The 11,797-nt window shown below is 38.9% G+C and overlaps 1 protein-coding gene across 3 annotated transcripts in view; it reads left to right on the top strand.

Moving 5' to 3' along the window:
• SLC2A12 (solute carrier family 2 member 12) overlaps positions 1-11,797 on the top strand; it is a 78,318-nt gene that overhangs the window by 23,751 nt on the left and 42,770 nt on the right. The window lies entirely within an intron of this gene.

Genomic DNA, 11,797 nt, shown 5'->3' with positions numbered 1-11,797 from the left:
AAGGATCAAGAACCAAGCAAACCTGCTCAAATAAAAGGACGTTTTGGAAGTTAGGAATAATAAGACATGGACTGTGTTGAAGGAAAAGGAATCTCACAGATAACTGTGGGTTTCTGCTGCCAGGAACTGGATGATGTTTTTGGATAGAAAGTCATTTTAGGACTGTGTTAATTATCAGTATTTAGTGGCTAATTCTTTAACAACCAAGAACTATGCTAAATGCTGGGGAAACAGAAATGAACAAGGCAGATTGAGTCTTTGTCTTCAAGGAGACTATAGTTGAATGGACTGAGCTCTGTGTTCTTGTGTCTGCTTTGTTTTGGTTAGCAACCAGCAGGTTTGGCCAATTTAATTTCAGTTAGTTAATAACTGGACTTGCACATGGCTGACACGGCCTCTCTTTCAACTCTACCTCTTCGTCTTTCAGTCTACTCCCACTTCTAAATGAGATCGGTCTCTACATATTGATTCGTTCAAATGCCAGAGCGAGAGAGGGACTCTGTTCTTTGCTGTGACAAGTCATAGGTCTAATGAGAAATGGCAAGATTGAGCCACATGGTCCAAAACACTGATGGCCAGAAGCTGGTTCTTCCTCTGGCACTTTAGTAGAAAGATTGCTCTATAAGGGACTGTGCAGGGTCAGATAGAGAAAACACAACAAGACCATTAGCCTCAGATCTCCTGAACCTTGACCTTGCTTTTTTAAGCCTTAACAATGATAAATGTCATTAATGAACAGTATCCTGGAAATAAGTTTTGACCGGGATTTAATTATCATAAGTGTGTATCTGTGAGGCACTTGCCTTGATCTTGACTGGCTGCTAGGACAAATATTGGATGGTTTAGACAATAAACATTTCTATCTCACAGTCTGGGGGCTGGGCAGGCCAAGATCAGGGGACTAGCAGATTCTGCTTCCTGGTTTGTAGATGCCACCTTCTTGCTGTGTGCTCACATGGTAGAGAAAAGGAGAGAGAGGAAAGGGGGAGGGAGTGGAGAAAGAGAGAAAAAAAAGAGAAAGAGAACTAATTAGTTATTTTGTGTCTCTTCTTACAAGGGCACAAATCCCATTATGGGGGCTTAACTCTAATGACCTAATTACCTCCCAAAAGCCCCATCTCCAAAAGCCATCACATCGGGAATTAATGTTTCAACATATAGCGGGGCACAAAAATGAAGTCTACACACTACTTATATGAGTACTCTGATATCTAAAGCTAATGAAATCTGAGCAAGGGTCTTAAATTTTTATTTTCAGAAACTTTTAAAACTTTATGAAAAGGGCAAGACAGGAATGCTATCTTATACCCAGGAACAACTTAACCTTGTTTGTGAACTTTTCTATACTAATAAGTATAAGAAATATTACTCTTTTGATGAAATTCAGGTGGTAGATATTGTTTTATTAATTTCCAATGCCAGCATCTTATTTCCTATATATTCATCATAAAACTAAAAAAAAAATTTCTTTTTATGTCAATTTTCTTGACCTAACCATTTAAAATATGAACAATCAACTAAGAATCTAAGAAAAGGTTAACATGAAGGAAGGGATGCCCTCTTTGTTTTAATTCAGAGAAACTTGCAATATGGCAGAGATTGTGACATGCTGCATATTATAATATGAGAGATGTTGGTTACTTCCAGAACCAACCCAGTCATAGTAAGAATCTTCCTAAGTTCATTCTACTCTTCTCTCATTAGATTTTGGGTAACTTTGAAAAATGTAGCAAATTCTTAGTCACCAACATATCATTTGATATGTTATTGTAGTAGAGCAAGAATTCCCTTTTTCAGAAAATTCAATCTGATTTTGAAAAAAATTATTGAAGACTATTTGCTTACCCTGTAAAATTACTTAAATACTATTCTATATGAATTGTTACAATAAAATTTAAGCTTTAGATTCAACTAATATTTATTGATACCCACTATGTCAAATACTGTGTTTTACCTTCATAACTAGCCTGTGAAGAAGGAGTATTCACCAAATTTTACAAAGGATAACATTGCATCAGAGAAGTGACTTGCTCAAAAAATGAAAACATCTCTCGTCCTCTGAAATTCAGTGTTAATTCCCAATTCAAGACAAGAATAGGCAGTCTTGTGGTCTTGATAGTAAAGGTTAATTATTTTTAGTTCAATCTTCTCCATGAAGATGTCTTAGATGTAAGAATGAACAAAAAGAATATATCACTGTCCATCACATGAGGCTATCAAATGGGCCACCCTGCATTTTATTCCAGATGGAGACAGTCTCTTTTTCTGAGGCCCGGTTAAATAAGTACGCATGTATTTTTCATAAGCCTGAGCTACAGGCTGAAAGAGGACAATAAGAAGAATACAGAAGTTTTTGATGTGCATTTACTTGAATAACCAAACTCAATTAAAAGACTGTTAAATGCGTATTTTGGTTAGAATTCAAGCTCAACTATAACAAAGACCACAAAATAGTGGCTTAATCAAGATAGGAGTTTCTTTCTGTCTCTCACTTAACAACCAGAGCTGGGTAGTCCCAGGTGCTGCGGAGGCTCCCGGGATCAGGCACCTAGAGCCTAAAGGTAATGTCCCCAGATCTCACTGTGGCCAGTATTGTAATATTGGTTCTCATTTTATCACGATGGCTATTTTAAACTATGAATGTGCATTTTAAAATTTCGTCCCCCTTTTCTGGTAGCTACTGGTCCCTGAGAATAAGTGGAATGCACAAAGCAGAGTCAGTTAAAGGAAGGTTGGGTGTACAGACACCTGCGTAATAAAGTGTGAACCGGTGTGAGTGATAGAGGATAAGGATTTCTGAGCGGGATCAGACCTGACGCCATGTGGGAGATGCTGAGAAAGCGAGAGTCAGAAGGGGCGGGTTGGAGGAAAAGGAGAAGGACCCTGGTCAGAGCCACAGAGGGAGGCTGGGGAAGTGTCTGCGGAGGGGTGTTGTCTCTGCATCTGTGTGCAGCTGGCAGTCTCTGCAGGGCCGCGGGGCCGCAGGAGGAAAGCTGGGCCCCCAGAGGGAAGCAAGGACAACAGAGCAGACCTTGCCGGGCCAGAGTGGAATTTGTAAGAAGAAAACTAAAACCCACATCAGTCTCTCATTGCATCGACTTCGAAGATGCTGGTCTCCCGGGGAAACACTGGTGTCCTTCCCCTTAGAGCCCTGACAGTGTGGCCGGCCTAGTAGTTGGAGAAGCTGAAAAAGGAGATGTGGTCGCACTAGCTGTTCCCCCGCACCAACAAGGAGAAGCAGCAGGTCGCAACAGTGTGCGCAGGCTGCAGTGACAGCGAGGGCCCTGATTTAAACCCCCCACGCAGAGGGCTGAGGTGTCACTTGGACCTCCCAAGTCTCATGCAAATTTCTCTTCCTGCCATCCCTAAACCAGAACTATACAGGGAAGGGAATTCTGGGAAATGTAGTTCCAGCTTAGTGAAATTGGCAGTACAGAACTGCCAGACTGAATAAGGAAGGAAATATTTCAGAAGGTCAAGGGCCCTGTATTCTGTCTTCAGTTGCTGTGATAGACATTTATGTCTTTTCATAAAAACATTAATTGCTAAAATTTATGGTTAGCTTTCATTCCATCTACTTCTAAAAAAGAGGTCCTGAGGTCATTTCATTAATGCCCCTTGGTGTTTGTTTCTTTATAAAACCAAAACCACTCTTCTGCTAATGCATTCGGAAAGCTTTCATATTTCTTTTCTCAGGAACAGTAATTATCTCCCTTGAGCTGATGACTCTCACTGGTCTCCAGGTGTATCATCTCACATGACTTCTAGTTCCTTTTTCCGCAGAGTCCTGGACTCCCTCACTTTGATGCTTCTCTGGGAGCCAAACACCAGAAACCCGATGGTGAATTCTTATTCCCTGTCACCAGGGGACCTTCCCTTTCTTTTTCTGGAGGGAGTCAGTCTGCCAGTCACTCAGGTTTGATGCTCTCGGACCTGTGTCCAATGCAGTGACCAAATGCTCTTGGGTTTTCTCTCACAAATGGCCCTATGTTTATCTTTCCCTTCCCATTTCTGCCATTCTTACTTCTCCATTATGGTCATTCTGAGGTTGCTAGGAGAATGCAGTTCTCTCTTGTCCCAAACCTTTCTCATAACCACCCATCCTCCATACCAGTATTCCTTAAATACTATTTTCCTCATGTCACCAGTGTGCACGCACCTTCCATGGTGTCCTACTTTCTACCGCATCGGAGAAGTCAAATACTTCGCAGGATGAAAAGGAGATTAGAAATGATTGAGTGTAACATCTTGTTTTTATTGAAAAGAAACAAGAAACACCAGGAGACTGAGATCACACAGATTTAGAAATAAAACCCCAGGTTATCGGAAGCCTAATTCCGTGATCTCTATTGCTGCATCACTCATCATTGAGGGAAAATTGCATGACTTTCAAACCTTCCATCATCTCACGCAATGATATTAGGGCATTTGCAGAACTCCAGGGGGAACCATTTACATTGTAGTTTATAGAGTTGTGCTCCAGGGCCACCATTCATGCAGAAGTACATACAGATTCCACATAGACTACAAAGTGAATGAGGCCCCCTGGCATTGGGCAATGAGGCAATGGCTTACCGCTCTGGGCTTCTTTATTTTTCACTGCTTTACACTTACTCTGCCCTACCCAAATCCTTCCTGTCTTTAAAGCTCAGTGAACTTCTTCTCTTCTCTATTAATTCACTTCATTTCTTAGAGGTCTTTATTTGTATGAACTACTAGTTATTTCTAGTATAGAGTAGGTCAGTTCTGGGCTATCAGAAGCTTGAATTTAAAATCAGGAAACTTGGTTCTAATCCAGGACTTGTACACCTGGCTGTGTGATCTTTAAGTCATTTAGCTTCAGGAAGCTGTTTCTAATCTATGAATCAGGCATAATAATACCTGTCTTATCTTACAGATTGAGCATCATGTGAGCTAACACATGTGTGTTTTGTATGCTATAGAATATGATATAAATGGAAATTACAGTGTGATACATACACAGCATAATACACAGTGTTATATAATTTAGTCCTTACTGATACAGTATATATTGCTTTTGTATGTTTCTTTTGGTTTATTAGCCAGAATATGATGGCTGTATTATAAGTTCTTTGAGGAAAGAAATGATATCTTCTATTTCTTCTTCCCTCCCTTTAAGGGAGCCCTGAATAAATCTGAAAAGCATGCAAGAACACTTTTGGGTTTCGAAGGAGACGAAGAAGAAGGACTTGAAAAGTAAGATGCAGAAATAGGAGAAATCGTAAAGTGTGCTTCCTTACACGTGTCAAGCTACCTGCAGGGCCAACTAAATGCCACATAAATTAGAAATGCGAGGCTGCCAAAGGAGGGCCTGTTTCTGCCAAACACCATCACGAGTTATTTTGCAGAATAATTCATCACATGGGCATGTGTTCTAAAAATCTCTTTCTGTTTTTGTTCATGAGAAAAGACGCAGAGGAGTCAGTAGTGCTTAGAAACAAGTAGTGGGAGGTATTTAAGGGTTTTCTTTGTTAAGTCATAGTTATTTGAGAATTTCAGACACAGAGGACCTAAAAGTAATTGTGTGTGTGTGTGTGTGTGTCTGTGTGTGTCTGTGTGTATGCGCGCGTGCGCACATGTGTTTGGACAGCTCTGCGTTTTTCTACAATATGGAGAAGAGAGCTTCTTTGAGAATTTCTTAGACTAAAACCAATACTAGTGAGATAGAGAATCTCAGAGTTGAAAGAGGTTTGGGTATGGAAAATGGAAATAACCCTTCATCTTGTGATTTCTCCAACTTATAATTGCAATTCCCAGGACTTGCCTGAGGCTGGGGAGCATGCAGCATGAGATAGAATTCTGAACCAGCCTGTCGAAGAGAACAAGCAATTATTTTCCATCTGTGGTTTGGGGCTAGGTATTGATTCTCCTTAAGCTTTTAGAAGGGATTTGAATCATTGTCCTTTTTTTTTCTCTTGCTAAGAGTCAGTCATTTTAGTCTGTATTCATGTTGTAGTTTATTTTTTCTAAAGAAAACATACTATAGGAATTCTAATTCAATTACCAAAACTGTATTCTAGAGCATTGGTATAAACTGCAGAAACCAATTCAAATTTAAAGAAGATTTTTATTAGGAGTAAGATTTTCATACCAGATCTTGAATGCATCTATAACTTATTAACCTAATGTAATTGTTATTCAGGTATTTCATTTAGAGAGTTGATTGCTTATAATAAAGTAAATCCTTTCTGTAAATAGAGGTATAAACAAAAAAGTACTCGTGCTGTTCTAAAGTAAAATCAAAAGCAAGATTACACCATCTTTTATGAGCTTTCTTAAATATGGGTTGACTTAGAACATTTCTTAATTGTATTAAGTCATATCGTAATTTCTTCTGCCAAAAAAGCATTTCTATTTTTAGGTTACAATTTTGTCCTACATCACTTTCCTTTCAGGTTCTCTTTCTCCCTAAACGTAAAAGAATAGAGTTGCCCTAGCAACTCTAGGCCAATTGCGGCACAGTTTGGTTGCTCTGCTACCGCCCACCATGAAAGCTGGAAGGCCCACTAGTGGGCGGGAGGGACCAGGTTGACCAGCACTGCAAAAGTGGGCGGTTTTTATAAAAAGTTTGACGACCCCTGCTAGAGTCTGGAATTCAGGAGAGGAAACAAATTTGATACCAAGTAATCTTATATATTGTATTTGATATATTTGAAATATTTTTCTAAGAAGGAATCCATAGCTTTACCAGCTTGCTAAAGGGGTTCATGGCTCAAAGAGGTTAAGAACCTCTGCCTTGCATTTCTCTTTAACTAATACTAAATTTCTTCCATCAAATAAAATTAGGATATATGCTCTATAGTTTATATTGGAGACTACTATTAAATATTTTGTTTTCCATACCTGATATTTCACTTTCAAATGTGTTCAAAATCTTTTTTTTTTAATGAGTGACAGGGAGACAGAGACAGACTCCCACATGTGCCCCAACCAGTATCCACCCAGCAAGACCCCTACCCATCTGGGCTATTGCTCTGTTACTCAGCAACCAAGCAATTTTAAGTGCCTGAGGTGAAACCATGGAGCCATTCTCAGCACCAAGGACTAACTTGCTCAAACCATTTTGAGCCATGACTGCAAGAGGGAAAGAGAGAGAGAAAGAAAGAGAGAGAGAAGGGGAATATAGAAGCAGACGAACACTTATGTGTGTCTTGACCGAGAATTGAACCCAGGGCTTCCACATGCCGGGCTGATGCTCTACTGCTGAGCCAACTGGCCAGACCAAATGTGTTCAAAATCTTAACCTTACTCTCCATGGTATTTCTGGGGTGATCCTGACTATCAGTTTAGCTTCTTTTAATAATTAAATATTTTTCTGTTATGGTACAAACTTCTCAGTAGAACCAGAGTCCTGACATCAGGAGAACTTAGAGCCACGTGAAGATTTCTCTTCTATTCATGCTTTTGAGGTAAAGCCAAAATGAGCCCAAATACAAGGCATAAAGTTATTATCTCATAAGTTCATTTGAGGTGATACTTGTATAGAAACCCAGCTCTTCTTAAAATAGCCACTGTAACTCAGAAAAATGTGTGTGGCTGTTCTGTTCATAATAATTACCAGGACTTTTTCAGATCCACAGATTCCTACATCTGTAATTAGTTAACATCCTCTTTCATCTCATGATTAATATATTTTCATTATGAGCATATGAAAGGAATTTGTCCAAGGTCACATATTAAGTTCAGTTAGGAGACTGTAACTGTCATCCTTAAACTACCTTTGTATTCACATATTGAAATAGAATCTTACACTGAAGACCGAATGACAGATGACATCCAATTACCTCCCCCAATTTCTTCTGTCACATAAGGGGGAGTTCCAGCAAGATATCGTCTTGGAGTGACCAAGAAGAAAAGAGAAAGGGAGAAAGCCTGGGGAGTCCATTGATTCACTCACTCATGCAGTATGTGTGTATTGCTCACCAATGATGTAGCGGGCATGGCACCAGGTGTTGGAGAGCCAGGGATGGCTGAACAAAACCTACATCCTGTCCTTATAGAGCTCGTGTAGGGACAGAAAATAAGCAAGAAAATGAAGACATGAAGTATAATGTCACTTCAGGAAAAGAGAAGTGTTACAATTTAGATGGAGGTTAAGAATGATAACAAAAAATGAAGACAGATAAATGAAACAGCGTGTTTGGATGTGGGTTCTATCAGATCAGGTGGTAGCAAAGGGCCTTTCTGAGATGATAACATTGGGGCTACAGCTTGGATGAAGGAACTAGTGTGTAACTCTGGGAGGAGGGAGTTTTAAGCAGGGAGAATGGCAGGTCAAGTGGCCTTGAGGAAGATGTGAGTTAAAACTTTAGGAGAACAGCAAGAAAGCTTATTGAGGTTGTATTACATGGTGTTTGAATTTGGACTAGGGCTTTGGCATCATTTTGAGTCCCAACTCCACAAAGTAGGACTTTCAGCAAGTCAGTGCATCTCTGTAGGCATCAGGTTCCTTACCTAAAAAATACAGCAATCCTGTCCCGTGGTGATTGTGGGGTTGAATGAAGCAATCTGTATAAAGTGTATATAGTTTAGTGTCTGGTTTGCTGCATGAACTCAATTAAGTATCTGGCTATGGTCAAACTGATGGGTGGCTCTGATAATGGCAGCACTGTCCTCAGCAGGCATTTTGTTTAAGTCATGTCAGGACACACAGGAAGTGCTCCGTAGCCTTCTGCTGAATTATGATGCCACGATCTTCCTCACTTCCCTTCTATAAACCATTCTACAATAGTTTGGTCATGACTACAAAAATACATTTGTAGCTTGAAATATGGTTCAATTCTGGATTACCTGCAGTAAACAGAGCTTCCTAGAAAAACAGACAGGTTGTACAGAAAACCCCAAGGTTCTGGTGAAAAGTGAAGGATGTGATTTAGACTGAGAAACATCCAAAGGTCCACTCTTCTAAGTTGGCACAACTAATTTAGATGATATGTCTTATGTACCCAAAAAACTGTCTTGTTTACTGTTGTTTCCTAGGGCCGGCCCACAATAGAGGCTCAATAAATATTTGTTAGATGAATCAAAAACATCTCAAAAAAAGAGAGAGCTGTTTCTGAAACTCTCTTAGCTTCTGTGATTAAAGGGGAGTTCTCTCTCTAGACTGGGGTTGATGCATCCTGATCTGCTCTGGCATGAATCTGAGTCAGTATTTAGGGAATGAAAGATAACTGTGGTTTGAGTGGAACCCTATGGACATTTGACCAAAAATTATATCTGAGAAAAACTACTCAATTACGAATTCAGGGATATCTCCAATTCAACTGATGACTAAAGAAAGTTTATGTTTTAAAGGTACCAAAATTGCCTGACCAGGCAATAGCACAGTGGATAGGGTATCAGACTGGAACACAGAGGACCCAGGTTTAAAACCCTGAGGTTACTGGCTTGAGCGCAAGCTTATCTGGCTTGAGTGCAGTCTCACCCACTTGAGCAGAGGGTTGCTGGCTTGAGCATGAGATCATAGACATGACCCCATGGTCTCTGGCTTGAACCCAAAGGTTGTTGGCTTGAGCAAGGGATCACTTGCTCTGCTGTAGCCCCCTTGGTGAAGGCACATATGAGAAAACGATCAATGAACAACTAAGGTGCCACAACGAATAATTGATGCGTCTCGTCTTTTTCCCTTCCTGCCTGTTTGTCCCTATCTGTCTCTCTCTCTGTCTTTTTACTAAAATAAATAAATAAATAAAAGGTACCAAAACTAAAGTAATTTAAAAATTTTAAGGTGTTAGACAAAATATTCATTTCCAAGCATATAACCCAACCCTTCCCCTAAAAAAAAAAACAAAAAAAGATTGAGATTAACCATATCATGAGCTGATTATTCTTATCTTTTTAAAATAATTGAATGTTTTTAAACTTGACTCTTTATCACAAATAATTTAAGGTAATTCTTTCATGGTTTTCCTAAGAGTAATGTGTGAAAATCTGAACCTGGAATTTGGTTGCTTTTGCTTACTTAATTAGCATTAGAGCTAACAGATATATTTCAATGGATTATTTCAGGCTTCAGAATTACATTAAATCCCTCATATATGAAAAGGCAATCCAAAGTTAATAATGGCAATAAAGATCTTTGTAGCAAAATTATACCATAGCTCAAGTAAACAAACCCTCAAGAACTGCAAAATGGATAATATTTTGGCCCACTTGTAAGTTAGCAAGTTGGCCTGTCACATTTTATGGATGTTGGCAAAAAGTGTTTGGTCAGAGGCAAAAAACTATTTATTACTCCTTGCAATAACAATAGCCAGAATGTCAGCATCTGCACCAGTTCCCCTTGCTCCAATACAGACAGGGCCACATGAAGAGGGCTAGATGACACATGATGTGTTATTTTAGAAGAGAGGAGCCCCAAGCCTAGGGAACCCAAATCTTTTAAATAGACAGTAAGCCAACTTGAGTCCTTCCCTGCAGGGAGACTTTATCTTTAATTTATTGGGTAGTAAACACACCTTTGCTGTTTGTATAACAAACATCCTTGGAAAGAAAGCCTGAAACAGTGGAAGTCAATGCTTTTGTTTGTAAGACATGCAGAAATGCAAGAGACCCATGGAAAATTGTCACTCACCTCAAATATCATAAAAAGGCTGCTTTTTTGTTTTCAACAAGAAGCTAGAATTTCTTAAGGTTCATAGATTATAGAGCCTAGCTTTGTTTGGTTTCCTATTATGGAGTTTAACCAGCCTTTTGAAAGATGGGAATCAATAGGAAGCATAAGACTCATCTGCTATAACAGTATAAATTTTTTTTTAATATATTCATTTTAGAGAGGATAGAGAGAGACAGATTGAGAGAAAGAGAAGGGGAAGGAGCAGGAAGATTCAACTCCCATATGTGCCTTGACCGGGCAAGCCCAGGGTCTCTTGCTATAACATTTACATTTAGATTTTATACCTATATAAGTTTAGTTCTTCAAAAAGAAACTTTTCATGTGATGTTTGCACAGTTGAAGATTTTGACAATTCCAGGGATGTGGAACAGTAAGTTCTAATTTAGAAGTTTACTTAGCAGCCTTACTCCAATATATATTGAGTTAGAGCAGAGAGGCATACAGACCAGAAGGACATCAAGTGTTTCAAAAAGAGATTTTAATATTCTTCATATTTCTCCCTAGACCTCAGGCCCCTAATGTTCAGAACCACCACAATCAAGGGTTTTAGCAGTGCTCACCATCCTTTTCCGCCATTCTTATGATGATGGCATATCATTAGAGAAAAGGTATATTGCACAAATTATCATTCTTTAAACAGGTAAATTTTGTTATTAAATGTAGCTGTTTTACAATCATGTTCACATGCTGGGTTTGTGTTAGGTGTCAGCATCTACTTTTAAGATCTCGCAAATTTTTTTTCTTTTAAACATGAGGTCTCAATTTACCAATATTCACACTGCTCTGCTCCCTTTGTTTAGCTAATTAAGTTAAAGGTCATTTTGCTTGATTAAAATGGTGAATTATTTGGTCCTCTAGTGTTTATCATTAAAATAATGCAAAATAAACAAAAAATGGTATCGAATGGTTTTACACTAAATTTGCATTCAAGCAAAAGAGGAAAAACTTAAAGAAATATGTGCCCTTAGCTCAGTGATTTTTAATATTTTTCATCTCATGGCACACATAAACTAATTGCTAAAATTCTGTGGCATAACAAAAAATATATCTTTTGCCAATCTGACAACAAAAGAGATACAATTTTGATTCATTCTCACCACAGAGCTATTGTGTTTTTGCTGTTGTCAGTTTGTGATTGGCAATCTAAAAGAAAACAGGTCA

Source organism: Saccopteryx bilineata, chromosome 12, assembly GCF_036850765.1.
Source record: "Saccopteryx bilineata isolate mSacBil1 chromosome 12, mSacBil1_pri_phased_curated, whole genome shotgun sequence".
In the NCBI taxonomy this organism is placed as follows: Eukaryota; Metazoa; Chordata; class Mammalia; order Chiroptera; family Emballonuridae; genus Saccopteryx; species Saccopteryx bilineata.
This window is presented reverse-complemented; position numbering and strand designations above follow the sequence as displayed.